The sequence below is a fragment of the Dryobates pubescens genome, chromosome Z, assembly GCF_014839835.1.
Source record: "Dryobates pubescens isolate bDryPub1 chromosome Z, bDryPub1.pri, whole genome shotgun sequence".
Classification (NCBI taxonomy): domain Eukaryota; kingdom Metazoa; phylum Chordata; class Aves; order Piciformes; family Picidae; genus Dryobates; species Dryobates pubescens.
The window spans coordinates 111,567,588-111,595,347 of NC_071657.1; positions in this window are offsets into that span (position 1 = coordinate 111,567,588).

The window sequence follows — 27,760 nt, forward strand, 5'->3', positions numbered from 1 at the left end:
ACAAGGTCCAAGATCATGCTTCTCCTTCTTGGTTCTTCAATTACCTGCAGCAGAAAGTTGTCAACAATGCACTGCGGGAACCTTTTGGACTGTTTATACTTGGCTGTGTGATCTTTCCAACTAATATCTAAGTGATTGAAGTCACCCATGAGCACTAGGGCACTTGATCTTAAGGCTACTTCCAGATGCCTGTAGAAGGCTTTATTGATAGCTTCTTCCTGGTTTGATGGTCTTTACTAAACACCCACAATCATATCACTCATGTTTGTGTGTCCTTTGACTCTTACCCATAAGCTTTCAATGTTTTCATCATTTCCCCCTGGATTAAGCTTGATGCTTCTAGTTGCTTGCTCACATAAAGAACAACTCCGCCACCTTATCTTGTCAGTATATCCTTCCTGAAAAGCACATAGTTGTCCATTACTGCATTCCAGTCATGCAAGCTGTCCCACCATGTCTCTGTAATCACAATGAGATCATAGCCGCACAACTGCACCCAGATTTCTAGTTCATCTTATTTCCCAACAAAATGCTTACATATTGCCATGAGAGCATCAGTCTTTAGTAGGATATAAATCTTAGTCAGTTGGTTTGATGATTATCCTTTGTGATATACTTTATTTGATGTAGATGCCAACAAGAAAATCCAGCATCTTAAACAAAAGTTTTGAAGAAATTTAGCAGCCCTATCTCAATCTCTCCAGCAAGGTCAAAAACATGTTGTTTGTTTTTTTTTTTTTTAGGTAGGTGAACATCCATAATTTGTGTCCTTTTGAAAATAAAGGAAAATAACACAAAACCTTAGTCATTCTTATACCCATCTGACTTGAAAAGAGAATAAACCTTAGAATATTGCATAGATCAAACTTACTGATAATAAATGGAAAACAATGAAAATAATAAACAACTTTGTGGTTTTTTGCTGGTATATAGTAAAGTATCAATGCAAAACCCCAAGAGTAGATAGAGAATGAATGAACAATACACCAGTAATCAAACTATTTAATCTTCTTTTAAGACAATTTCACAGTGTACCCCTAAGGTAAATGATTGAACTCAAGTTGTTAGGTAATGGGCAACTAATCAAGAGTTTGCCACTATGTAAAACCAAATCAAGTTTTCTGAAGCTCTGAAAACTGCAAACTAAATAAAATATTTCTGAAAACATTGCAGTTCTTCTGTCCTTTCTCAGATTTCCAGAACAATGGCCCAAGGCTTTTCAGAAATCAGAATTTGCATATGGTTACACCATCACTACATTATTGCCACAACACATACTGAAAATGGTTGAGTAGAAATGCAACTTGAATGTCTAAGATGTGACATGTCTCAGATGCTTTCTTGAATTTGATACTTACCACCAGTCCCACTTCTGTCCCAGGTCAATTCAATTCATAGCTTTAAGCCAAGGCTCACACGTGAATGCACAGAATATGCTGACTTCAGTGTGTTTGAATGAAAGTGTATCAAAATCTGGAAATGCTTCCTGCCATGGCGGATAAAATGGCCAAGCCTGCCAAGGGGATGAAACAAAGCAAAGGAAAGCTCAAACACTAACGTTGGTTCTTCTGTGGGAAATTCTGCTTTTCACCTTAAGATCAGGCACAAGAGGGTGAGCTCATGTATTTAGGTTGATAGCAAAATCAAAATAATAGGTAAACAGTTTTGTCTTTCTGGGATATAGAGTAATAAAACCTTCATGCCCTGAAGCTCTCCTTCATTAAGAAATGATCTGTTTGTGCAGATACATTGTATGCACTTGTTTTTTTAGGCAAAGTTATTTGCTTTCTGGTCTATTCCTGAGAGCTCACATCTGCAAGAAGATATGAGGGTACAGGTTTCTGTTACATGAGGAAATTTGGTTTATCTTTCTGGGACAACAATAAAGCTTCCTCTTGAGTGTAGTAAAGATCTATGATTATTCAATACCGAAGTAAATTTCCCAAGTATTGTGACAAATTTTTCTTTTAGAAAATTATATTCTGCTGGCTGAAGTAACCATATGAGGTTCACAAGTGAAAAGATTCCATCCTGAATATTGCCTACTGTTTGCAGACACTCTGGGATTAAAAGGTCCACAAGAAATGCTAAATGAATTAGAACCTCAGATACAATGTAAGGCTACATACACTTTCAGTGGCATTTGTGCTAATATCTCAGAACATTAAACAAATTCATAGTCACTGTACCCAAACCTGAAAATTGCCCATGTCCAGTTAACATTGTCAAGTATGTTAGAAATGTTGCCGCAGCCTCTTATTTTGAGGTATATCCATTTTTAAAAGTAATTTTGTGCTGACAGCTCACAAAATATTAATTTCCTACAGCTTAAACTTAGTATTATATTTATTTTGACAAAAATCCATATTTTGAATTCTAAGTCAAGCATACCATTAAATAGCATCTCCTTGTCCTGGCTAAAAGCAGAGATACCATTATAAGTTTGTTTCAGCAAAAGCAAAGACTTTCAGTTACCTACTTTTTCCCCTCTACCTCAGTTTGGTTGAAGGCAACATTGTCAGCTAAGATGCAAAATGGTTACATCTGACAGGCTGAATGTTGGTGTCAAAGCCTGACCTGGATTTGCAAAGGGAGGCTCATTACAAGCACACTTAGCCAGGCTCTCAATCTTCAGTATCACTTGTCATCATTCATAGTTCAAACCAACATTAAGTCAATACCCCTCTGCTAGTCTCCTATGAGTCATTCTGCAGGGATGAAGTGTTAAACTGTGAAGTTTGGACAGCTCTATTTTGAGTTTGGTCAGTATTTGTTTAACCTGTACTGCCAGAAATGCTATAAATCCATCTTGTTCAATTTCATATGTACTTTTATTTTATTTTTTTTGTTTACTAAACTTTCCAAAGGTTAATACAGGCATACTCCTCCCTGAAACGATTGCCTTCTCTTACGTTACACATCCAGGATGGGAGATGAGATATGGGAACAGCAAAAGGCACCAGGAAATCCAGATTGGAAGAATAGCCAAGACTAATACACCTGCTAAAGTATGTGTTCCAGTTATTTTTCTACTGAAAATAAAATATTAAAAACAAACAAACAAACAAAAAAACCAAACAACAAAAAATCCAACCAACCAAATGGGAAAAAAAACAAACCCAAAACCAAAAAAATCACCCCAGATCTCACATAATTCTTATTAAGTAGGTGGTCATGTAACAACACCACCACATCACAGGAAATGATAATCAAGACAATTAATCTCAAACTGACAGGAAAGTAGTTAAATGTGTTATGTGCAATAATGTTTTCAGTAGGTGGATGAAGAAGTCAGGCTATTCGTTTGCTGTGAAATTATTCAGTTCTAATATAAAAAAGCTCACTGTGGACACCTGTATTTGAGAACAATGGTACTTTACCCTTTCAATCTAGATCAGATGTTGAACACAAGATTTTCATGGGATCAGAATTCCCACACAAAGCTTCTGTGATGATATTTCTATCTCAGAAGGACACATACTGAGTGTAAAGGTGTATACCTCTGGTTCAAAATCTCTAAAGTAAAGCTGGTCAATCTTTGCAGCAGGGCCTTCTGTAAGCCTCAATCCCTAGGACTGTAAATTCAAGCAGAAAATATCAGTTTTCCTCTGATAGCTATTGTCCATGAAAAAGAGTATCATACAACAGGGATATCTATAGTAAGTGAACAAACAACTGTTTTTTAGAAGTTAAAACTCTTTTTTATTTAAGTTTTTCTTTCCTGAATCTAGAAAAGTATGTAGAAATATCAAATACTACACAAAATACCCCCACAAAACCAAAAACAAACAGCCCTCCCCAAAAAAAATCCAACCCACCCAAACCCAAAAATCCAAACTCTATCAACCAAAACTAAAAAACAAAAACAAACAAACAAACAAAAATCAACCCAATGGCAATTACAGAATTTTTTATAAGTATGTTTTATGTTAGTGTAACTAAGTGGAGAATCAGTCCCTTAGATTCTGACTCAGGGAGCTTTAATCTGTACACTGTTACAAAATTAGAAGTCATAAAAGGATTTGTCTACAAGCTGTCTGTTCTTAATACAGCTTTAAAGGACAGACAGAAGCCTCATATATATAAATGAATGAATAGTAAAGTAACTTTTTTTTGTTGTTAAAAACTACAGAGGATTTGTTTCGTTTTTTTGCAATAAATCTAGGAATTTAATTTCAGACAACAAAGTAAGCTTCAGACAAGATTCCATATATCTTTTTATTGACAAAAATATCTTGTAGGAATTTCTTCAGGACTAGATCATCTTTCACAAAAAATTTGCTAATGCAAAGGTGATTACAATGCTAAGTATTAGTGTCTTAATTTGAAAATTATGAATTTGGCTAGAATTTTTTCTTTGTATGCAAAAGGCATTGTTGACAAACTTTTCATAAACAATCTTGTTGGTAATGTTTTCTGTCATTCAGCTTAAGTGAAAGAGGAAAATAAAAAGATCACAGAATTCCTTTGTTCAATGTTGTTACTCTAGAAAAATAAACTAATGATACTTTGTAATCTGACATTCTTTGTCTGGCTACTGTAGATCACAATACACAACTTAGTGGTAACTCAATTATCTCTGTCAACTGCCATCTGGGTTTTTTTTTAAAGGAATAGGAGGAAGAGTGTAAAACCAGAGCTAGCTTTGAAAAACTAGAAAACAAACTAATTCACTTTTCTAAACTCAGAAAAATATTAGTGTTCCTGTAGATCTGGTTAACAGCAATTTCTAAAGCAATAGCATTAATCCATTTAACAATTTCCATTTTGTCTGACTGGAAAAATCCAATGCCATAGCAAACGTGAGGATAATCTAAGCACAGCCTCAAAATCTGGTCACCCCTCTCTTGGAATGAAGCATTTCCTTATTGCTGCTTTTTCTCTATAACATGTCTAATGGCCCCTTTATTTGAGGCAAAATCCAACAAAACAATGTTATATAAAATAGCCCTTGATATAATGCAATTATAATTTTTGTCTAGGAAAAATAGCCAGAAGTTGAAATGTGAAAGTATCTCTATCCTCTCAATGAACAGGGCAGGTTAAGAGAAACCAGGGTTCTGTGACATTATTGTTAACTGACACTGGTGTAGGAAAGCCTAAGGAGACTGCTGCAATGTATATGGGCCCTCAGCACTGCTTCAAGTGAATCTGGTCTTAGTGTTACCTCTGTAAATATTCCTGGGACAGGAATGGACAAAAGAGGCATAAGGATATTGCAGTCCTTGAGCTTCCAGACCTGGAAATTCTGTTTCATTTAATATAGCTTAAAATCTCGCCTATGCCTATCAGAGCAAGAGAATGTAGGGAGAGAAGGAACTAGAAAAGAAATTCATATGGTCAGTTTGACAGGCAGTAGCTGATGAGATTGGTATATCCTAAAGGAAAAGATTAATTGCTAATGTAGCTTTTAAGTTGGAAGACCATACAAGACCTCCACTCAACTATTTAGCCTCTTAAATAAATAAATAGATGAAGAAACAAACAAACAAATAAATAAATAAATGCATGGTGCTTAAAAAAACTGCCTCAGATAAGATTTCAGGCCAAAATTAGCATTTAAATGCTGTATAGTGGTTTTGTTTTTAATGCACTCAAAGTAGTCGTAAAAATACATTTACATATGTTCAGTAATTAATGCCATAAAGCATTCACACACAGACAATAGTGGGACTATAATTATATCTCTCCCAGTCTGTCTGTGCAACTATTTTTACCATACGACTTCTTTTTTTTTTCAGCAATCAAAAGTTTTGCTTTAAATAGTTCCAATCAGAACTTGCATTATTATGCCAAGATTTTCCAATAGTTGAAAGACTATTTATGCAACATTAAGTTTTAATAATTTTAGTTCTTTTTTGTTGAGAGTGCTGCACATATGCATCATATTATATGAGAAGTTGCCTTGTGTTTCAACATTGTTTGGTTAAAGGGACTGAAGTAGACCATCATTTCACTTTAATTCCCTATTTTCTACCCCATGTGGTGCATAGTATTGGGTAGTTTACTTAAAATGTATTTTTTCAGTAAATACAATTAACTCTGAAGACTGGGTTACAAAGGAATATATAAAGAAGCACACAAAAATCAAATACAAAACTTCCTACTGCAAAAGCAGATTGAAGGCTGGTTGATATATCACATGTATGTATGTTCAGTACAATCTAAGATGGACTTCAGAAATGTTTGAATAAGTGAAAATGTCTCTAAGAAATGCAGGGTAATTATTACATTACTATCACCTTGTATTGTTAAGCATTAATTATTTACTGTGGTAATGAAGTATTCATCACTACAGAGCTGTGATACGATAAATGGTCTTTAAGAATGTGTTTTCTACTAGAGCCTAATCCTGTTCCTCATCACTGGAAGTTGCTGCTCCAATGTAGGTCTTTCTCAGCTGCAGCAGACATATGATATTAAGCCACTTTTCATTGACTACAAGGTTTTATTACAATTTGGACTGTATTTAGCTGAGACAGAAAGTAATCAAGCTACTGTAGTAAATTCAAAACTGTCCCTAGCACGCAGAGTATTAACATCGACCATATCACTGCAGAATCCCTTTTGCTTTATCCTTTAATTCATTCAATTCTTTTTGGCTTGTGCTGGAGGGAATTTTCCTGGCTCTTTACGGATCATTTAAGAGGAAATGTTGAATCCTACTGGAGTCTGGAGCCAGAGTATTTTGGCTCTCTGCTCTATAACTATAGGAAGGCAGATTCATTGCCACTGCCTTAGCATGAGCCTATCTCCTTATTATCAAGAACCAATACAGGCTGCAGCTTGTATTGCCACCCACATTTCTGTGAGCCTGGAGTACGTTCCTTTGTTGTGGCAACATTGCTAAGATTAATTGATCTGTAAATACAGTCTGTCAACAAAAATCAGGAGTCCACTCTTCCTACCATAAGCCCAGAACTGCCAAGTGATTTTGCTTTTCAAGCTTAATAGAAGTGTTTTATGCTTTATGGCAGCAGCAGAATTAAATGTACTGTGAAAAGTTGACTGCTGCATTAGACACAAAATTGCTACTGAAGTGCTGCATTAGAAATACATAGTGAATATAGCAATTATATACATTTCAAAGGATTTCCAGTAAAATTCTGTGATAAAGGATGTTTAGATCACTTTTTAAAGGAGTAATGAAGTTGGGCATATGGGAAAAAAAAATAAATCAAGTATGTCTGACTAACCAGAAGTTTTTCTGAATGTCATAAAATACATGGCTCTATTTTATGAAAGACTGAAATTACTAGAAGAACTCCGGTCCCCAAAGAATGAAAAGGCCAGTTCCAGAGCAGGCATGTTGTGTTAGAACTAAAAATGCAGTATAATTCTCAGTATTTCTATCTACTCATTTTTCTTTTGTCATCTTTCCATGTGCATCTGACTTACCCTGAGGCCTTAAACATCTGGCAAGATTTATAACAGCTTTAATGAGTCAGAAAAAAAAAAATCAGAAGACATTTGCAACTTGTAAAAGCATCCTTTTGATTCAAATTGATGGCATCTTTGTAGTCAATCTGCTAATGGCTTGTGTTCAGCATCAGGCTGACTATTTATTTAGACAGAATTCCCCACTGTGGATTTTATTATTCCAGCAGTAATAGGAATGTGCCATTGAGTGTCTAACATTAACTGTGTATCTAAATGTGTATCTGCTACATTTTGCTGGGTAAAAATACTGGCCGTATGTCTGGGCCCAAAGAGCAGCAGCAAGTGGAGTTATATCTAGTTGGGAGATGGTTACAAGTGATGTTTCCAGGGCTCAATATTGGGGCCAGTTCTCTTTAATATTACCACCAGTGACCTGGATGAGGGATTTGAATGCACCCTCACTAAGTTTGCAGATGACACTGAGATGTGGGGTAGTGTTGATATGCCTGAGAGTAGAAAGGCCCTGCGGAGTGATCTGGACAGGGTGGATCAGTGGGCCAAGGCCAATAATATATGAGATTCAACAAGGTCAAGTTCTGGGTCCTGCACCTAGGTCACAACAAGCCCAAACAATGCTACAGGCTTGAGGAAGAGTGGCTGGAAAGTTGCGTGGTGGAAAAGGACCTGAGGGTTCTTGTTGACAGCCACGTGAACATGAGCAAGCAGTGTACTCAGGTGGCCAAGAAGGTGATCTGCATCCTGGCCTGTATCAGGAACAATGTGACCAGACAAGCAGGGAGGATATTGTCCCCCTGTAGACAGAACTGGTGAGGAGACACCTTGGGTACTGTGCTCAGTTTTGGAGCCATCACTCCAAGAAAAGTATTGAGGTGCTGGAGCAGGTCCAGAAAGTCAGTGAAATTGGTGCAGGATCTAGAGAACAAGTCTTCTGAGGAGCAGCTGAGAGAACTGCATTTGTTTAGTCTGGAGAAGAGGCTGAGGAGAGATCGACCTTATTGCTGTCTACAACTACCTGAAGGAAGTTGTAGAAAGATGGGTATCAGTCTGTTCAACCAACTAAGAAGTGACAGAACAAGAGAAAATGGCCTCAAGTTGTACCAAGGGAAATTTAGGTTGGACATTAGGAAGACTTCTTGAGATTATCTAGTCTAACTCTCCTCCTTATTCTTCAGGTGTTTTATGTAAAGCCATGTTCTACATTAAAAAACAAAACAACCAAAACAACCCCATCAAAAAATCAAAAAACAAAATAAAACCCAAAACAACCCAAAGGCAACCAAACAAATGGAAAAAAAAGCCAACCAAACAACCCACTCTGCATTAAGAGATCTCTAGTCTCAATAATTGGTAAGAGGTGAGAGACAGAACAGATCTGGAAGGAAAAGTGGGGTAAGAAAATTGAATCTGAAACACTGCTGGTTTATAGAAAGTAGGGAAAGGTGTGCATAAGGTTTTGCTATACATGGAGGTAACTTTGCAATTTTCTTTAACATTCCTCCCCAGAGAACAATTTGCATATTTCTAAAGAAATTCTTTAGGCATTGTTTCTTAAATTTATGTGTAGCTTTTTCCTCTCCAATAAAATATTTTATAAGTTTTGTGTATTTATCATCCAATATATACACACTATATGTTACATTAGGGCACAACACTGCACCCAAATTTTACAAACATTGGCCAGCTAATGTGCATCCTGTCACGTGGAATTGTTTATTCATTTAGAGGAAACTGGAGCCTGTGGACCTTGATTCATAATTCCCATTTTGATACTTACAATATTTTTCCTTCCAGTCATACAGTGCACATTTTTCTGATTTAAAAAGATGTTTTCAGAGGTAGGTCACTGTTTTCATGTCCCCTTTGTATGACTTGAAATGTTCAGCTGGGACCCAAATACTTTAAGTTGTTAAGCATCTGAAGCAAGATGTTGAGAACCCTTAAATTACTTCTCCGCCAAGATAGGTGAAATGGTAAACAGCACTCAAGCAATCAAATCTCCAATTTCAAGTTTCCTTTTAAAGAATAAAAGGTCCCTAGAAAATATTTCTGCATTCCTCTTCATCCAACTTTCCTTTGCAATTCAAACGCAAATATGACTTGTTTGTAATAACAAACTGAGGTGGAGGTGAACCAAAAAATCGACTCTTAAATGGCAATCATTGAATGTACAACCATGAATTATGCAGTGAACTTAGTCTGATCCCACGAAAGGAGAGGACCTAAACCATTGCAATATTAATGTCACATTACCCTTCCTTCCCCAGTATAGGAGAACTGACATAAACCAGCTTGGAACAAACCCCTATTAGACATTAACGATTTGCCATGCAGGTTAGATTCCTGTCAGATAAACTCAGAGTTAAAACATCCCATTTACTTGGTACCTTGTTTCCTAGAAAAGGAAGTTAGGAAAAAGCCACAGAAATCCAATCTGTGAAACATTAGGGGAGTCCGAAGAAATTCCTCTTTCCCCCAAGTGTGTTCTCCTGTTTTATATGTCTGTAAAAGGGATGCATGTATTTGCGGTGAAGAATTTGAAGATATCTGGTGAATAACAGGAGCAGAAAACAAAGATGCATAGCACACTCACGTATAGACATACGTATATACACGCACACATTTTAAACCTAATCTTTCATGTATTTTAATGTCAGGAAGACATTTCTATAAGTATTATGAAATAGAACTGCGACATCAGCATTAATAACTCTATGTTTTACACATCTCCACAGAAGTATTGGTCTTCACAGGTTTACCCACAGTAAAGGTCACCTTTCTCTCTTCATAGGGCAGATTTTATTATTTAGCTTCCCTTGTCCCTCATTTCACACATGTCCTCTTCAGAGTAAGGTAACAAAATATTAATGCATGGGGCTAGCCTGTGGCTCATAATGTGATGGTAGTTCCTGTTCATGTAAAGGCAAATTACAATATTGGACTACTCTTGCATTGAATATAGAAGATACTTCACTCAACAGATGACTATTTTCAGCTGTGGCATACAAATGGTGAGAAGATGGGACAAAATACATGTCCTTCCAAAAGGAGCAAGGATGGAGATAGTCCCCTAATTGATCATAAGCATGTTAATTTCTGAGGTTTATGATGCAGCCTTACAAAATGAAAGCAAGTGGATTTATATCAGTTATCTTGGACTGATTCCCCAGGATTCTGGAGAATCATGCTAAAGTTTCTTATTTCTCATTATTTTCATTGGTAATATAGTATTTTGCAAAACTGAGCCTTCTTACACCTGTGGGTTTCAAATTATGTTTCAAACTATCCAGTGCTTAGAGTGAACTATTTAAATGAGACACACCAAAATGAGTCTTTCTCTTGTACAAATCTGCAAAATAAATACTGCATGCACTCCAGAGAAGTATCTGAAATATACGATGAAATTTATCTCTTACAATTCAGACTCTCTTCTCATATTCTCTTATCCTCATTTTGCCCTTTCTTCCTTCTCCTCTGGTTCCTTTTCCCCACTTTGACACCTCTTAAACATGCTCTGTTTTCTTACTGCTGGGAGAAGTTAAAATATCACTCTGCCATTTCCCAGACATTGATGCTATTTGTGATTCAGATTACTTCAGAAGCCACTGAAAGAAATGAAATGCACTAGGGTGTTGGTGATACTTTTAAAACACTAGCTTTGCCTATTAAAGCCACCAAGCTGACATTGCCATTTTATGAAGGTTAAATCACACTGAACTTGTAGATTCCTCTGAATTACATTTCATTTGATTTAACTCATCAGATGAAAATGTTCTATAGCTTGTGTAAATTCAGCCCTCTAAAATTTTTATAAGCCACATATTCTGTCAGTGATAAAACAATGATTTATCTAAATGTCATGACATTTTTGTAGAAGATGTAACTACAAAAATTAAGAGAGATGAATAATTATTTTTCTCTATGGTGATACTACAGTGGTTCCTCTCATATTCTGACCTTGATTAAAGATTTCTATCGGCAATAAAATCTTGAATTCAACAGGTTTCAAGATCAGTCCTAGTATGAGGAGATTCTGAATATTCAAGAATGTTGACTCTGCACAACTGAAGGCTCATTTTCAATTATCAGGTTAAATTATCATATATACATATACTGGCAAGATGGACAGTGGCAAAATCACTCTAAGTTATTAATGAAACAAGTTAAAAGGAGAACTGCATTTTATTTCAGCTGTTAAATCACAATACAAATGAAGCCCTAGTTTGGGTTAATACATCTTATTATCCATTGCTTACATATTACAATAAATCCTTATTGCTATGCAGTTAAGAAGATTTAACTTCTTTATTTCTTTTAAGATATTTTTTATATTTTTTATGCATCATTTTTATATTTCACATCATCTTTCACCATCTACTTATCCCATAGCAGGAAATACATATTTTGAATTGTTTTTTTTCTTGTTCTCTTAACTGTCTAGACCGTTGACGAAGAAAAAGTTGACAACAATAGTTGACTGTCTGTGTTCTGTGCTAGCTTCAAAGCAAGCAATGGAATTTGTAAAATCACATATGACAAGCAGTCTACAAGTTAGCAGGGAATAAACATGGAGCAGTGCTCTTGTATAAAACAGAGGTGTTGATGTTATACCACTCTCTTTTCCCCTGAAACATAAATCAAAAGGAAAAAAATAAAAGAATTTTATTTACAGGGTTTTTCTACCTCACATTTAATCTAAGTCACTGCAAATTTTCTGCAACTTTTATATAAAATTAAACATTATTATGAATAGCTTGATTAGTATACTGGGTGAAAATTGATTCAAAGCTGAGATACTCAGTGAGAACCTAGATATCAGGGAATAAATATTGCATTTAATGTGGTGCATCAGAAAAATATTCTGGAAGAAATGCAAGAAAATGATGAAGAACAGCTCTTACAGGAGTAATCCTCCACTAGCATTTGTTTTCTGGTTTAGTTCTTTCTCCATTTATTTTCATTTAGTCCAAATTCAGAATCTTAATCCTTGAACACTTCAGCAACTCGGTACTGCTTCAGTAACTCTAAAATTTATTTTCCAATAAATTTTGAGAGAAGTATACAAAGAAGGATAAGAAGAGAAGAAATAGTAATAAAATGACTAATAAGAAGAAAGAGTTAATAACTAAGCTCCGCATTTATGCCATGGAACAAGATCAAAGGAAGTCAACATGGTTGACAAGTTTATCTATCTTGGTAGCATTCTATCCAAACCAGCAGCAAATGATGGTGAAATATTTCTCTGCATTTTTAAAGAGAGTTCATCCTTTGGTCATTTTCAAACTTATGTTTGTATTTTGCTGTAGATGGGAATGTTTTAATGACTGCTCTTCTACAGTTACCCCAGCCTTCAAATTTATCAGTGCTGTCTGTACGTGAATGTTATAAACTTGTATGGCTACACAGCTCATATACTATTTGCAGAAATCACCTCTGTATTACCCTCAGAAATGTCTCATTTCAAGTGGGCTACGTAAAAAGCTAAGATGGAAAGGTTGAGGATCTTTGCACAGATTTTTTATATTTTATTTTTTTTCATGGACAGTTTAAGTATGGCAAAAACACACCTTTAGGCCAAAAAAGGGCTTTTTGGAACACCCTGAAATCCTTCTGTAAAGCTTGACAAAACACTTGCAGTAATGTGAAGAAAATGAATTTCAGGTAAAACAAAATCAAAGGTAAACCAGTTAAAATGCTATCAGAGTGAACAACTAAACCACAGACAAAGTGGAAAGAATAAACTGTCTTCCAAACACCCAAAATTATGAATGTCTTTGGTCTTGTAGCAATGTATATTCTTCATAAATTAAATGACAATAGAAGTAAATATGCATAACTTACATAACTATATTTTTATACTTTAGAACATATTAAAAAGACAACAAAAAATATGCCCACAAATGCTATTTTTGCTACACAACAAGTGGGAGGATGGTATAAGAGTTAGGTGTAAAGAAAACTAATTAATTCTTATATGACATACTGCTGTTAATTAATACACTCTTTTTTGCTTTTCCCCTACAGTTCATCCTTCTCTTGCATTTAATGCAGAAATCATCTTTAGAATGAGGGTTATTACCAGTTCTTATTTGCAGCTGTATTTTTTGAGTATCCCTTATTACACAAATGCAATTGCAGTGCTATAATCCCTTTATCAGTCTTCTGACAAGCCATATCTGGTTTATCCCCTTTGCCCAGACATACCAGCTGTGCCAGCTGCCTGCAATTTTAATGTGAGCTGTCAAAAATAGGGACTTTGGCCATCAATTATTTGTGAAGAGTTTCATTGTTGATCCATAAGAAGACCAAATATTTGTGAGTTTAGCATCTCCAGGGAGACCACATAGACCACTTTCCCAGCACAGATGTATATGAGACAGCTCCAAACACACACAATTCCGAATCACCTGCTGCACTGCATTCTCCCATTAAGAATTCTGCATCCACTTGATGTAACCTCTGGGATACACACTAAGAACAGCACGGGGTTTCACATAGAACATGGATAATGCAGACTGACATGCTTTGGATTTTTCCTTCCCTCACTCTAGAAGATATGTGAGTCTACAAATAGGCCTGCATTGTTCCTAGGTTCAGACATGTAATTGGTTTTCAGTGTGGCTTGAGTTAATAATGACTCTGGTAGGAGGGCTTTGGGGGCTGCTGAGCAAACAGCTGCAACAAGCTACTCGGCTCCATTACAAGCAAGAATATGAACTGTCAGAATACTCAAAAACTCAGTGAGGATACAGAGAACTATTTGTTCATACAATTGACTGGTCTAGCAAGATAAGGCATGAGAAATTAAATGTAAGTTCTATTTAACTTGCAGCATCCAAAAATGTTATTTTCCGCTTGTTTGTATTAGTTTTCTTGCTTGCAGCTGTGATTTATATATCAAAATGCCAGGAAAACTGGATTTATGATTGCTCTCCATTTCTTCTTTTTTACTAATTTTTCTATTCTTTTCTTTTTTTTTTTTTTAACTGAATTTCCTGAAGTTTTTGATACTTAGTGATAACAGTTTTTTCTGCCCCAGGGAAAAAGAAAAAAAAAAAAAAGTATTTCCTGAAACAGTGGTTGGAAATTATGTTTAAAAGTCTCCTATTTAATGTGCCATTAAAATAAACAAAAATATACCCTCCTCTCTCTGTGAGCTCTAAACAAGGAGTTGAACACTTGGTAACAGGTGAGCAAACAGGTAAGTGGAGGAAGGAAGTGGGAGGACAGCAAGATATCAATGCAGGTGTTGCTTCATACATTGTCACAGACAGCTTAATAATGAGAGAGGATCAAGTAAGGACTGTCTTCTGGTTTGTGTTTAGGCAGAATAATTAGAAATAATGATAATTTAAAAATCTCTTCTCCAGGATGTTCAGTGACATTGTTTTGTGTTGAGCATTTCTTGCCTTAAGACCTGTGAGTTTCTAGTCTCTGGAAAAGTGAAAATAGTTTCAGGCTGTACATTTTATGCATTGGTAGTTATATTTCTAGGGTTTGCTAGAGAAGTTAAGTTTGATAAGCAGAAGTATGATTTTTGTTCCTGGGTGCATTAGGAACAAAACCAATTTAAAATAATAAAAAAAAAAAATAATAAAATAATTGGAATGGGGTGGAATGAATCAAAATGCTAGTTTACCCCAAAGTAACAAAAGGTTGACATATAGGACATGGAATCTCAATATTATTGAATGCTATATTGTGATAGTCTTTTTGGTACTCTCTTGTTATAAATGCACAAATAAATCTTAGTATTGCTCTAGATATCAAGAGATTACTTCATACTATTGGATAGTTATGGGTGAAGATAGTTATGGGTTACATGTTTTGTGGTTCATGCCGTGTTTAACTTTTTAATACCTTAGTACAAACAACTTCAGATCAATTCAAAATTAAAAGCCTGTGAAAATATAATCAAATTAGAAAACTCTGTATTTGAGGTTGAAGTATTCCCTAATTGTTCCTTGAAAAGGATGAGTCTCATGATCTGAGAAGGTTTTTTTCTGGGTTTGTTTGGGGTTTTGCTGTTTGTTTCTTTGGGGTTTTTGCTTGGTTGGGTTTGGTTGGTTGGCTGGTTGGTTTGGTTTTTTATAGCATAGTACTCAATCATTCAGGTTTAAATTATTAATCTTCACAATTAAGAAATAGAGCAAACTTTAACACAATTAAAATGTTTATAGCTTCTCCTGCTTTGTAAGCAGAAATACTGGTTTTGGCTGTGGTGTTCTTTGGGATATATTTACAGGAAAAAAACATAGAAAATGAATACTTTAGAAAGTGTTAATTCAATTCTTTTTGAAAGGTTGATATAAAGTACATTTTTCAAATCATTGTGTGAGCATATTTCTCTCAGTCCTATGCCACAGGTTTACAGATATGCTAACAGGCTGGCCCGATTGATAACCTCTGTGGATTTCTGGACAGCAGCATCAATTATTGTGCTGTTCCCCAGTGAAAAACAGCTGCTGATATGATGATTTATTAAGCAGCATGGCTGCCCTGGAAGAAGACAAAAGGCCTTATTCTTCTCTCATTTTCCCATACATGAAACCAGAAGAATTTCATTGACTTCAAAGGAACTACTCATGTTTTACTGAAGAATGAGGCAGGTCTGAATCAAGTTTGAGTCCTGTATGCTGACAGGTTAAAGGAAAGTGTATCCATTACACAGTTAATGTACAGAACAAAGCAGATCTGACCATTCATGAGCTCCTTGCTGGGGGGAGAAGTTGTGTATTAAAGGAAGAAATATGTCAAAAAAATGAACAGATGAGAATATCAATAATATTTCTTCATTAATCATCTAGAAGGTCACTCCTTAACAACAGACACCATTGTCATTCTTAAAATCCACCATGATCAACTAAACTAGAATACTGAGGAAACAGTAACTCAATCAGGAGCAATGAGTATTTATGAAGCAGGTGTTTCCTTATGCTTCTGTTTTAAAATTGTCACAAATTATTTATGCAAATCAAAATGACAAAAGTAAAACTGACAGGTGAGAAGCTTTAACTCAGGAGCTAAAAACTGTCTAGATCTTTCGTTCATACTAATGGCAAAGCTGGGAAAACGAACTCCCAAAGTCTGGTCCAGCACTTTTTTTCAATAACCACTACAGTCTCTCATGATTCACATAACACAGCTCCAAAAAGGGAGGATATATTACAGTCTTATCTGAAAAGCAGCAACAGAAAGTCAATTAAGATTAGAATTTCAGTTTCCACAGACTAAACCAAAACTGAACTGCTCTGTATTAATGAAGAATATTGCGCACTGGGAAAGGAAGGATGAAATACTTTGAAGTTTTAGACCAGACTTATTTTCCATATTTTGGTTTTTTTTTAAATCGTAATTCAGCAATTGAAGCTAAAGTAATTTGATTTCCAAAATTATTCCTTTCTAAAACTATATACTGATGGCAGATTTGTGTATATACTCTCCTTGCATATAGTTAGTACCTGCTAGCACTGTCAAAGATGCAAGAAAGCAATAACAGAAGCTGCAAATTACAAGTCAAAAGTATTTACTTGATCATTTAGTTTACTATTATTAACTAGTTAATATTGGTTTTAAAACCAGCAATCTTGACAGAAACACTAGTAAACAAATGTGAAAAAATGGGAGCAAACAATTAGTATGAACTAAAAATCCCTTTAACAGTAGTTTTATTGAATATTTACAGACAAAAAACTCCAAACATACAAACAAAAAACAAAACAAACAAGCAAACAAAAAAAACCCTACCAACCAAACAAAACACCCAAACAAATAAGCCCCATATCTTCAAGTAACACTGTGCTACAAAGTGTGTTCAGAAGAGAGGGTTAAAATCCAAGCAATGGGAAGAGTAGTTGTGAACAACCAAGGCAACTTTCACAGGTCCACAGAAAAGCAGGTGGACACTCTTAACAGCGTGTTCGTGTAAACTGGAATTTTACTACAAATACCTAGGGACTAAGAAACTGGTCAGTCCACAAGTAGTGACAACTGTCTTTAATAGCATCTAGCGTAAGCAGGGTTTAAAAGAACTGTGTCAGATAAACTGATTTTCCTCAATTTTTTTCTTCTGTGGAACAAAATTCAGTATATACTTTTATCCAATCCATGTTTCAGTTTTAAAACAGTTTGTGCAGTCTCTGTAGTTGGGCATTAGGAGTCACATACTCTGTAATATTTAAACAAAATATCATTCAGTTATCCTACAATAAATAACAACTCTATTATTTCAGCTTAATAAAGAAATAGAAGTAGGCAGTCATCTGGGCACAGAATAAATTGCAATTTTAAGAATATAATTGATGCTGTCAATTAAATGTCAAAGAAGCATCTCATCTAAACTCTGGACTTGCATGTTCCAAATGCATACACTGACCCATGATTCACTGGTCCTCTTCAATTTGTGTTTTCAAAACTAGATGAATAAACATCCCTTGGTTAATCTAGGATAATTTATTAAAGATGGAAAGTACTTATGATCATTTATTAGTGTTTAAAGGCCTTTATGAAAAGCAGGCCTTCAATATGCTTACCAGTACACAAACATATCAAGGAATCTTGCTCTAAGGAGCTTATAGTTTACATGAAGGGGAAAAAAGATATGGCCAGAAATTAAATCTTAGTTTAAGAGGACAATTTCTGGTGTTTTTAACTTTTTGTAATATGTTATTGTTGGGTCTTAGTAATCAATGAAAAGTTTTGACATTGATGGTACAAATTCAAAGAAAATCTAACTTCAAAATTCCAGCCAGCTAGTTGGTATGACTCACAGTCCAATTTATTACCATTAGGTGTATAAGCACACAGGTGGAAGTAGAAGTTAAAAGGCCAGTAAGCACCCTGAACTTTCCCAGTGTATCTCAATTACAAAACCACATGTGTTAAAGACTGGCTGGGTGTGAAAACACTAAAAAAGCCCACAAATCAAAATAAACCAGTGCACTTAAATGATTTTTAAATTGTTGGTCTGTAATTTCATTTGGATTCCAACAACAAGCAGGTCAAGAGAGTGTTTCAGGCATGATTTGAACACAGAAAACCTTTGCTGACTACTGAAATTAGCGCTGCATTGAGTATTGAGTAAAACCTGTTAAACATGAAATTACAACGTTCCACTGAAATATTGCGACAAATTACAATTATTATCATGTCTCCCTGTAGATTCAGGTAATTACTGGAGAATTCCATAACTTAGTGAGAGAAAAGGTTATAATAACAATGTAAAAATGACAATTATTCGAAGAATGATGATGAAGCAATAAAACTCAAGTTTTTTATGCCAGCAGTAAAGATAGTGGAAACTGTGCTGTATCTTAGGTGTCTAAAAATTAAATGCTCAAGTGTGAGTGAGCTAGGCATCCTAGGTCCATTTCACAGGCAGTAGAGATAAAGGACCACCTCCAAAGGGCAGCTCGCCTTATCCCAATATAATGTCTAGAAGATGTTGGAGGAATCAGTTTCTGTCTGTGATGTATCTCTCTGGCTTTAATTGGATTGTAGGAGGATTACCTCAGATTTATACAAATTTGTGCTGCAAAAAGCACCAGATAACACTGTCAGGCTTTATAGTCTGTTTTTGTATTACCTTTGCCTACCTATTGGTTCTGTTTGCTTAATATATGAGAGAAATAGCTGACTCCTTTCTCTTTTTTAGGAAATGAAGCTTGAGCTGTTCTTCCATTTTGCTGAAGGAAAGGTCTCCGAGTCTATGAACACTGAGCACTGATAGCATCTACCGTGAAGCATGAAACATCAATATCACTTTTACCTGATATTACACAACAGCATAAAGGCCCAGGGTCACATGAAATCAGAATAACATTGTAAAAGGACCTGAACTTGACTATTCACCAACAACTAAACTAATCTAGTTAAACCATAAGAGATGAATTTGGACAACCAGACCAAAACTCTTCACAGGCTTTCATTCACTAGCAATAAAGTACAAAAATAAATAAATAAATTTTAAAAATCACACACAGAATCCAGACAAGATGAAACACTTCAGCAACGATAATCACCCCACTAGGCACAGAACATGAGTTGCTTTCACTGACCTTTTGCAATTTGTGTTTCTCTTTCAGAAATTATATCACATTGAATCTCTATAATATATTCTGAAAATCTAAATCATAACCCTCTTATATATCATACCCTTTCTGAGTGCCACCTATATTATTTCTTATTTGGTAACACTACTGAAGGAGTATCTTAATATTAAAATCATGGGATTTTTTTTGTCCATGTTTTGTACTGATTTAACTAGAGCTGTCACAAACTTCAGTCTCAAATGTAAATCAGAGTGCAACACACAAGTCTCTTAACTAAACGAACTAATGACAAGGCTTGTGTGGAACAGGAAATTAGACTCTTCGTGATTAAAGATTTATACAGGCAGCAAGAACACAGTCATAGCTAGCGAAGATATATGCAAAAATGGGATTCAGGATCTTAAATTGTATTTGGAACCAAAGTTAAGAATGAGCTTTAATATCCACCCCCAAAACGTTTTTTTTTTTCCTACCCATTACTCTCTGGAAAGGTCAGGAGATGCATCTTTTTTAATCCCCTAGTTATCAGATTTCCTTCCAAGGGTGCAAATGCTGTATTTCACTAAGGATATGTGCTATTTATAGCATGGAAAGGACTGATGGCACAGAGATCTTTTCTATCACATTTCCCTCCTTCAGTTTTTCTCCATCATTAAGTAAGCTTCCGCATTTTATTAACACTCAAAAAGAAAATAAAAGCAAATGCTCTTAGAGCAAAGACAATGCAGAGAGTAGTCACCCAGAAACCAAACCTGGACAGTGTGGTTAGAAAATGGATTGAGTAAATAGGAATGGGAGAGAGGTAGGAGAAAAATCAGTGTACAATGGGGATTTCTTCTCTTATACTGTGTGCATAGGATCACAGAAGATGTTCTGGTACTTGAAGTCCCAGCATCACACAGTGAGCCTTCATTCCCACCTGTCAAAGTCATGGAAGTAGCAGTCACAAGTTATCTGGAGGTTAAACTCAGCAGAACAGCTGAAGGGCTTCATGAAAATTCTTTTGAACATCAGTTTGCATTTTACATGATATATTCCATTCACAGATCTTGCAGCTAAACTTGTCCTACTGCCTGTTTAAGCAAAAAGGAAAGGAAGGACCCAACATCTTTTGTTCGCTGACACTACTACCTTCCCATGCACTACTATTTTCTTTATTATGTTTTAGACTGCACGGTACTTAAGACAAGGACTGCCTTTTGTATGTTTGAAAAATATCCCTTTAGACCTTTAATCACTGTCAGCAATGGATATCAGTGCAAATCACAGCTGTTTTCCAAAATCTTAATTCACAAGAAAGAATAACTTTGAGGAGTAACAGTGGTAGTAGATGAAAGTACAAAGTTTGCACAAAGGTCCATGTAAGGTCCTGGGTTTTGAAAAACACAATGAAGGGGAAAAAAAGACGAATATACCATCAATGTCTTAATGCAATTCTGAGGACAAGAATTTAGGAGTAATTTTTCTGCACCATGTCTATTCAATAACAGTCTCATTCACAAAGTTCACCAGGATAGGACTAAGATTCTCTTTCCTGACCAAAACTGTATATACTTCCTTTCCTCAAGTGGTGTTTTTTTTCTATACCCAACACAACTATACATGAGAATAAGCTACATGTTCATGATTTTTAATTTTTTAATTTTTTTTTAATCCCTAAAGTGAGAGATTGCAGTATTGCTTGTGTGACTTAAGCTTATCCTGTGTCCAGTCACAACTTCTGAGCAATGTGCAAACACTGTCACTAGTAAGAGCTCAGAATGTGTGATCTCATTTATATGAAGCTTAGCAACAGTAGATGTGACTTCTGACACTTTTCTCTAGCAGTAAATTTTAAATCAGCTGACAAGAGTACAGCTGTTCTGCTAAGGTTGGAACAGTTAAATGCTGTTCAATTGTTGAATTTTTAAACAATATAAGATATTGGTTTGCAGATATAAGCAGGAAAGGGCATATACTTGACTGATGTTTGAAAAAAAAAAATAAATATAAGATATCTATTGCCAAAGCTTGCAGAAGTTTCATGTATCACTATGGAAAGGTAAGAAACCCAGACTGTTTCTAGAGCAATAAAAATTTATTTTATGTTCCATTCTCTTTAACAATGTCTGCTATTGCTTCAAATCTCTGTTGGCAATAAAAAGGGGCACAAAATAATCTCCTTCAAATGTGCAATTCCAGCACATAGCTTTTTACATTAAACGTGATTTCTTAAAAGAAATTGCAACTACCTTCCAATGATGACAAAAATTGCATGCAGAATGGATATGGATCAGAGCTCAGAGTAAGGAAATAATAGACTTATAAAAATCGGTATCTGCACATAGAAACTGAATTCTACAAAAAGCAGCCTGCAGGGAAAATACCCCTATGAAACATTTATGTTCTAAACAGCACCTTCGTGGATCAAATTTATAGCAGGATCTGCTATGTCAATGGCAGAATATCAGAAAGAGGGAGAACACTTTTTGTAGAATGGAGCCCACAAAATAACAGGTTCAAGCTGTCCACAAAGCAGTTTTGTTTCAGAAAAGGGTAGGACCCTGCAAAGACTGTTTTGTGCTTTGCTGAATGCATTTACTTTCCAAGAAAAAGCAAAGGACATTTAAATAAATTGTAAGCAATTTCTGTCAGCAAAATTAATTCTACTCAGGTTGCTGTCTCATCCTTTTCTTTCTGAATTTCATTAAAAAGTAAGGAATAGTAACTCAAATTAGATTAAAATTAAATAAATAATATGACATGAGGAGAAAATTAACATGGAAAAGCTTTGATCCTCCATGTTTTCATGTTCCAAACTCGGTCTTGCCTGAAAGGGAAGGACAAGGAGCAGAGGCTAATTCCTTCATGTGGAATCTAGGATTACACCCAGATAATTTTGTTCTATGACAATGTCCTAAGTACAGTTATGCATTTATCTATCTATATACCAATATGGGTTGTGTTTTGATGTTTTTTTTTCTTTTCTTTTTCAAATTCAGTATAAGAGAGACTATATGGAATATCACAGCATGTCTTAGAAAAACAAACAAACAAACAAACAAAAAACCACTAAGTAGGCAAGACAAGCTGTACCCACATTAAATCCTAATTTTGTTCACACCTAATTTGGAAAATTGTGCTCCATGCTTCATTTCTATTTTATCATTTTATTAGGTCACATAGGTTCCCTACTATGTTCTAAACCTGAAATATTGCTAACTCAACATATTCATGTCTCATTTATTGATTCTATTTCAAATTTATACCTCCTTGGCTTGGCTGCACTGGTCAGGATCTTTTAAAAAGACTCAAGGCTGATTCTCTCAGTTTAGGAATTTAGTGTATATCTAAATTGCCATTAAGACTTGAAGACTTAAACATACTTAACAATGTCTGAAGTTTACAAGCTGATTCTCAGTTTAACAATGTGTAAATGAAATTGAGTTTCATCTAACCAATGCTTAAGTTATAATGGAAATCCAGAGAATATTTATCTCATGTGTTCCCTTCCCTTGCTTCATGAAAACTATTTTCTACCTGTGTATGTTTTCTAAAGACAAAGTGATCTTCTGTAGCTGCCTGCACCTGAGTTTCAGCTATATCCACCTGACTCATATTTCATCCCAACAGAACTTAGAGTACATTTATTTTGAAAATGTTTTATCTGTAGCAGGTAAACTCTTTAGTAGAGTGTATTACACCTTCAGAGGAACATATTACACCTCATTCACTTATTCAACGTGTTTCAATGAAATCACTGAAGTGTTAGTGATTAAAATAGCTAGGCTTGTTCCTCCTCACAAGAACTGCCAGGCTGGCATGTGGTGCCACACTCTCCAAAGTATGCCAACACTGAGATGGCAACATTGTGTACTCTTGAATTTCTTCTGCAGCTAAGGCATAAGCCTCTTCCTTATGTCACACTTACCCTACCTTCCAATCGTCTCTCTAATGTTCAATGATCTTTTACAGAGAACAATTGATATATGGCCTTGATTAGACTCCATGCAACTTTATGTATGCAAATACTGTAGGAAGGGATTAATAGAATCATAAACTCATAGAATCACTAATGCTGGAAAAGACCTTTAAGATCATTTAGTCCAGCCATAACTCAGCTACCATGACCACTAAACCACGTCCTGAAGCTTTATTTCTACACACTTCTTGAGTACCTCCAGGGATGGTGACTCTACCACCTGCCTGGGCAGCCTCTTCCAGTGTCTCACTACTCTCTCAGTAAAATTTTCCTTAATGTCTAATCTAAACCTCCTCCAGCACACCTTAAATGCATTTCCTTTTGTCTTATTGCTAGTTACCTGGGAGAAGGGACCAACACCAGACTTACTACGACCTCCTTACAACCACAGCCAACTGACCGGTACAAACTATAATTCACAAAATAATACTGAGTTTCTTTTTATTTGAAATTACAAATGTGAATTTCTGTGATAATCCAGAATTGTGCTTTCAATACAGAACTCAAATTCTGTGGAAAAATAGAAACCTAATAAATGTTTTCCTTAGAATGAGAAGTAAAACTGTCAATAATAAAGTAGTGTTAAGAGAAATTTAATCAAAATCAGTGTAAAATAAATATAAAAACTTTAGTGATGGAGGATAGAACAAACAAAAGTATTTTTGACGGGTGAAGATAATGGATACCTGAGATCCGGTCAATCGGCTCCCTGATTTTTAACTTCTGGATGTATTTCTGGTGTGATAATAGCCACAATATTTTCATATGAACAGGTAAAAATGTCAGAATTCAACTTCATTGAGTTGTTTTCACCTGATCACAAATTAGTACAGTTTTGCTTTCCTGTTATAATCAATGGTAGTTGCTATTCTTATTCTTTCAAAGAAGGAAATCAAAACAACATTTTTCTTCTTTTTGTGTGACATGTTAAAATAAATTCATTAGCAGCTGTCAGCCTCTAAGGAAGAGTGTCAACACTGATGAAGACAATATCTTAAGTTTTCATCTTACGTTCATTTGTCTCTTGTCCCCAGCAGGTATGAATCCATAAAAACAGAAACTCCAAAGAAATGATTGCTTTTGTGTTCTGTTTAAATATATTTAGAAAGTAGCTGTTCAGGCAGGAATGTTGAGTCCAAATGCCAGCAACACCTGTTTTGTTCTACAAAAGAACAAAGACTGACGAGGGAAAGTTACAAGGCTGAACTTTACTGTAGGTAAAACAGGTCTCTGTGCTACTGTTCCCACAAAATATTACTTCCCAGTAGAAATGTTGTTTTGATTTATTATGTCTGCAATAACATGCACATTCCTGTGATATTTTTCTGCAATATTCCATAACATTGTTTTTTTATTATTCTTTTCCCAGTACAAACTGAGACTTCAATATCTTATGGGACATGGTCCTAAATGCAAGGTGGTTGATGTAATGAAGAAGTTTCTGTGGCTATAGACTACTTTCTGCTGCTATTTTAACTCATCAGCATATGCATATGATAAAATCAGAGCTTCTGAAAGGCCAGTAGAAAGTACATACTCTTGAATTTACTTGGCAAGTTAGGTGTTAAGCCTTTGAATACAGAAATGGCACACTTGGTACGTAGATCATCAAGCAGATGTCGAAGTGTTTGAAACATTAAATAAGACAATTACATGTTTTTAGAAGACATGTATGTAGATAACTTGGAGGAAGATTTTTGGAAATCACTTTGTTTCATTTACATATTTATTTTTTTTTAGTTTAGCAGAAGTTCTACTTAAATGGAATTCTGAATCAGAAGCATATCCCTTAGTCAAGAATTTAATCTCATCGATTTCTTACTATTTTATTTTTATATTGAATTTAAAATAATATTTAACCCAAGCAGCATTCATTTGCTGGATTGAGACAAGAATTTCCCATTCAGAGTTATTGCTGATGTTTATTTATTAAATCACCACCTCCATTTAATTAGCAGAATAGTTTTCACTAACTTCAGTGGAAAATTTAATGCACTCATGTCAGAATTCAGCAGTTAATGGAGGAGTCTATCCTTACAGAAAAAAAAATGGGGCTAAACACTTAGGTAAAACCTATTTTATGTTTAATATCCATTGACCTGAAAAATTAGCGTTTTTCATCATATATACACGCTGTATTATGTATGCAAATGTTCCTGTTAAACACATTATGCCAAAATGTGTTGATATAAAAGGTCTCCCCTTTTATATTAATACTTTTCTCAGATTTAGTGTTCCTTTTGGTGGAGCTGTGAATTTTGGGAACACTCAGAGCAAAGCATGGGAATTCAGGCTTCTTTCTTCCTCTGCCACTGATGATTTTGAAGAAGAACAAACATTTGACTTTATTTATTGAGGCTGTAGATACTGTTCTTATCCACAGAAAACACACACTTTAGTGAAATTAGACATTTAAAATATCTTCTGAAAAATCATTTGGAAAATAAGTTTAGCTGAAAAATAAGATGGAAATTAGTAACTGATTAATTGAAACATAAGCTTACTGAATAATAATAATAATAAATAATAAACTTTTTTTGAAAAGAAAATATTAGCACTTCAGTTTTCAAAATGCTGAAATATAAAACTTTGACAAGTTCTAATTTAATTATTAACATATAGGTACAATGAAAATTGCTACAGTCCAGATACGATTGCATGGTTAAATATCCAATTTTCCACTAAGAATCCCAATAATATTGCTTATTTGCTGTTTCTCTAATATAATTTTTCTTTTGCTTTGGTAGGAATAATTTTAGAAAGTGATTTTAAAATGCTACTGTTCTTTACTTCCAAAAGCAAATAATTATGGTTATGATTATATTTCCATTGAAAGCATTTGCAGAACTCTTAGAGCTTCAAAGGATAGAATTTCTCCACATTATACCGGTGCGATGTGTTGTCTTTGTTTTTCATGTTTGCCACTGAATATGATACTAACAAAATAAAAATGGAGCTGGCAGAATCATTTGAGCTCTTTGAAAATGAAGGTCTTTGCAAAAAGGAAAGCTCTTCACCCCAACTTTAACTTACACAAGTTGAAATTTGCTATATATTCATGTTTATATTCTGAAATATTCATGATGTTTTAGAAGAACCATTTATCAATCATAATCTAATTGGCCTCAGTAAATTGTGAGCATCACTTAGACTGTCATGGAAGAAATTATTACTTGATATGAATACAAATGAAAGAATGAGGCATCCTACAAACCAGATAAATTCTTCAAGGAGGAAAAACATCATATACACTGATGCTATTTAGCTGATTAATATGATGAAAAAAAATTTACAAAGGGTACTGACCAAGAGATTCTTAGACATTGTAATTTCTACTGGTTAGAACAATGTCAATCCCTATAACTTCTTAGTAAGAAATACAGACAAGTGCACCTTGTTATGTAAAAAAAAACCCCACAACAACAACAGCAAAGCCCTTCATTTGCCTGCAATAATCCTACTTATGCATCTGTATACAATTACAAAAATGGCACCTAACTTTCAGCTTTGAATTCCATGAGAATTACTGGTTTTTTAGCTGCCAAACAAAAATGAAACTGTCAAATGTATGTTGGCACAAATATGCCTGTTCTTTTTTGGGGATATCAACTATCCATTTTGCTAGTGGCATCTGGAGGCAAAGAAAAAAATGCATTTTGAAGCCAAAGTTATAACATTATGGCTTCAATTTCTCCAGCAATGTGCAATTCTATCTACCCTTAACAGTTTTTCTCCCCTCTTAAAATCTGCTGATTACATACTTTAAATATGTAAAAAAAAAAAATCTTATCCTATATTTTTATTGAGTTTAGGCAGATGATATCTAGATAATTATATGATACTTTGTAAAGCAGTTTAATCTTAAAGGGAGGGACAGAGGAAAATGAGACTGCTTTTTCACCTTCATTTTGATCCTTATTTATGTTTTACTCCTTTATTTAATTCTGCAAATGTAAATCTGTCTTTCATGTCTGTTCATTTAAAATATCTCTGTCACCCGAATGGTATCATTTTCAACTGGATTTGGAAATAGTCCATTCTGTTTTGCTGACACCACTGTATGCCAAGTGTTCCAGGAATGACAGACCTATTATTACTGAACAGATTTATCTTAATCTGTCTATAGATTTTTTTATTATCCAGTACTCTCTAGGGGGAAAGAAAGATAAATAAAACTCCTTTCAAGATAGGAGTCTAAAACTTACACATAAAATTGTACATTTGCAATAATCATGCCAAAACCTCCCTTCTTAACCTCACTCATTTTTTTTTCAAGAGGATTCTGTCTCCCTTTGAAGTAGCATTTATATGGGTGGAGTCCAAAATAAGTTAAAGCAAATGCTGCTCCAGC